We start from the raw sequence: 4013 nt of genomic DNA, 5'->3' as shown, positions 1-4013 counted from the left end.
ATTTACGTTGGTTGATGGTTACGCCTTGGTACTAAGAATACTACGTAGTCTGGCATTTTTGAACTACAAGCAATATTTGAAGGATAGGCTGCCTATTCACAATATAACTGTGCATATAGGACAAAACTCTTACATTCACAGTACACAAATAAAAGAAGAATTAAATTTGAGAGGAATGAGATGGCATCCAGTGATTGGTGCCCAAACTAACATGTTCAGATACAAGTGGTCTTATCATATACACATGGTCGGTCTGATGATCACTTGAGTGTTTAATGATCTTTGTGTATTTTGAGTTTAAGGTTCATTGTATTTGGCGTCAACAAACTTTCTACAGACCGTCAAAAGAACGTTGTCATGCGGTTTTACCATTGGCTAGATTTTCGTCGCGCCATTTTCCAAAGGCTGCGTGTGTGATGCTGGGACCTGTGTAACGTACATTTGCAACATATCGTCTAATTTTAGTCTAACCCTGATAGAATACAGCAGGGAGTAGCTATATCTGCCCCGACCTTCATGCATGGTTATGCTGATGAACACAGAGCATACCCTGATGGTAGGAACGCTATATAGATTAGCATGATTTTTTCAAGTACACGCATTATTTGAGGTAAAGCCTTTCTATACACGCTGCAGACAGACCAACTACTTGGTGCACAGGACACAGATGGACACCTGCAAGCTAAAGCAAATGATATGATAAATGTTCAACAAAACCATCACAAGCAGGGAGCTGTCCCCGTCCCTCAGGTATTGGGACTAGGTACGTTACTGGGGTATGTACGTTTGTTAATGCTTACGCCTGGGTCCTAAGAATACAACGTAGTCTGGCATTTTTCAACTACAAGCAATATTTGAAGGATAGGCTGCCTATTCACAACATAACTGTGCATATAGGACAATCTCTTACATTCGCAGCACACAAATAAAAGATGAACTAAATTTGAGAGGAATAAGAAGGCATCCAGTGATTGGTGCCCAAAGTATCATGTTTAGATACAAGTGGTCTTGTCATATACACATGGTCGGTTTGATGATCACTTGAGTGTTTAATGATCTTTGTGTTTTCTACGGAAAATCCAGGTTTGGTTGACAAATACAGGGAATGACCCTTGCACTATGCCCTCTACATTTGTGTTGCTATTTTTATTCTTATTCTTGTTTTGAGTTAAAGGTTTATTGTATTTGGCGTCAACAAACTTTCTAAGGGCCGTCAAAAGAACGTTGTCATGAGGTTTTACCTTTGGCTAGATTTTCTACGCGCCATTTTCTAAAGGCTGCGTGTGTGATGCTGGGACCTGTGTAACGTACATTTGAAACATACCCTCTAATCTTGTACTAACCCTGATAGAATACAGCAGGGAGTAGCTATATCTGCCCCGACCTTCATGCATGGTTATGATGAACACAGAGCATACCCTGGTGGTAGGAACGCTATAGATAATAGCATGATTTTTTTTAAAGTACACGCATTATTTGAAGGGTAGCCTTTCTATACACGCGTGCAGACAGTACAGACCAAACTACTTGGTACACAGGACACAGATGGACACCTGCAAGCTAAAGCAAATGATATGATAAATGTTCAACAAAACCATCACAAGCAGGGAGCTGTCCCGACCTCAGGTATTGGGACTTGGCTTAACTACTCCGTAGCGGTATCTTAGTTAAGCGGGCGAAGGGCTCCTAGCTGCCTAAGGAAAACGGCTAACGGCCCGATACTAGTCTGGCTCCCAGGATAGGTACTAGTATTCCCGTTGTTTGATGTATGCTGCTGTACCCAGCAGAGTACGCCCGGGCCCGGATGATAAGGACATTACGGAGTTTGTCCTTGTTTAGCTACAAGCAGTGTTTGAAGGATAGTCTAGCTATTCATAACAAAAATGTGCATACAGGCCAATCTCTATAGTACACATTTCGCAGATATCAGAGGGACACAAAAACTAAACTAGAATTAGAAAGAGATTACTGATTTTGTGCCCAAAGTAATGGGTTTGTATACAAGTGGCCCTGTCATGTACACTTGGTCAGTCTGGTAATCAGTTCAGAGAAAATCCAGGGCGTTGTCGAGAAAATTGCTCAGAAGAAAATTCCACTGTCTCAATGTCTGGATCTTCTTATGTTGTATGTCTGTTGTGATTTGGAGCGTAAGAAAGTGTTTTGTAACATGGTTCGCAGTCTTCGAATATGTCTCAATTCAAAGGGACGTTTTGTGGCAGTGACCAGGGACTTGAGAAGCTAGGCGCCCTGACATAACAAGACATTTACAGTTTGCCTAGTAAGTTCATACGCTCGTACCTTTGCAGCAATAGGTCTCACCGCCCGTCTGCATATTCTCGGCATTATTTAACACTACTTATAGGTATTCTAAAACAGTCTCCTTAAACAAAATAGATGCCCTACCTTTGTAAAATGGGAGAGGGATCAAGCTCACGGTGTTGTCAGGTAGAGAAAGCCTTTTAAAGATACGCCCCCCGAAAAGTTACCAAACCGCTTCTGTCACAGCATTTTGAACAGGCATGACACCAAAGGTCAATGAGACATTTTTTCTGAGTGTGACATGTTACCAAACTACTACCTCACCAGACACTGTGTCAGACCATTGCTCTAGGTTGTTCTCTTTAAGGCAGTGCTTAGCCCATTTAAGATCTATCAACAGATACCTTCCTGAAATTTCCGAAAGATTAACTCTTTTCTGAATAGAAGTACAATGTTGTGTAAAACCCCAGGTGTCAAACCTGTGTGAGGTGTGTGCCCGCAGGTGAGGGGACGACGTAGTCGGCCCGCTTTACCCGCAACACTGCAGATCAAACTTCACTGAAGCAAATGATATGATGAATGTAAAACAAAAGCATAACAAGCAGGGAGCTGTCCCGACCTTGGGTATTGGGACTTGGTTCAACTCCTCCGTAGCGGTAACTTAGTTAAGCGGGCAAGGGGCTCCTACCTGCCGAAGGAAAATGGCTAACGGCCCGATACTAGTCTTGCTCCGAGGGTAGGTACTAGTATTCACGTTGGTTGATGGTTACTGCTGTACCCAGCAGGGTACGCCCGGATGGTAAGGACACTACGGAGTCTGGCATTTTTTTAGCTACAAGTGAGTGTTTTAAGGATAGTCTAGCTATTCATAACAAAAATGTGCATACAGGCCAATCTCTGTAGTACACAGTTCGCAAATATCAGAGGGACACAAAACCTTAACTAGAATTAGATAGAGATTACTGTAATAGATAGATTTTGTGCCCAAAGTAATGGGTTTGTATACAAGTGGTCCTGTCATGTACACATAGTCAGTCTGGTAATCAGTTCAGAAAAAATCCGGGGCGTTGTCACGATAATTGCTCAGAAAAACATTCCATGATCCATTGTCTGGGTCTTATGTAGTATATCTGCTATGATTTGGAGCGTAAGAAAGTGTTTTGTAACATGGTTCGCAGTCTTGGAATATGTCTCAATTCAAAAGGACGTTTTGTGGCAGTGACCAGGAACTTGAGAAGCTAGGCGCCCTGACAGAACAAGACATTTACAGTTAGTTTGCATAGTAAGTTCATACGCTCGTACCTTTGCAGCAACAGGTCTCACCGCCCGTCTGCATATTGTCCGCATTATTTAAAACTACTTATAGGTATTCTAAAACAGTCTCCTTAAACAAAATGGATGCCCTACCTTTGTCAAATGGGAGAGGGATCAAGCTCACGTTGTTGTAAGGTAGAAAAAAACTTTCAAAGATACGCCCCCCGAAAAGTTACCAAACCGCTTCTGTCACAGCATTTTGAATAGGCATGACACCAAAGGTCAATGAGACATTTTTTCTGAGTGTGATATGTCACCAAACTAACACGTCACCAGCCAATATGTCAGACCATTGCTCTAGTTTTCCCCTTCATGGCAGTGCATAGCCTATTTAAGATGTATCAACAAATCCCTTCCTGGAACTTCCGAACATTAACTTTTCTGTATAGAAGTGTATTGGTGTGTAAAACCCCAGGTGTCAAACCTGTGTGAACATGTGT

The sequence above is a fragment of the Branchiostoma belcheri genome, unplaced genomic scaffold (genome assembly GCF_001625305.1).
Source record: "Branchiostoma belcheri isolate BF01 breed outbred unplaced genomic scaffold, Haploidv18h27 scaffold15, whole genome shotgun sequence".
Taxonomy (NCBI): domain Eukaryota; kingdom Metazoa; phylum Chordata; class Leptocardii; order Amphioxiformes; family Branchiostomatidae; genus Branchiostoma; species Branchiostoma belcheri.
Note: the sequence above shows the minus strand (reverse complement) of the source record.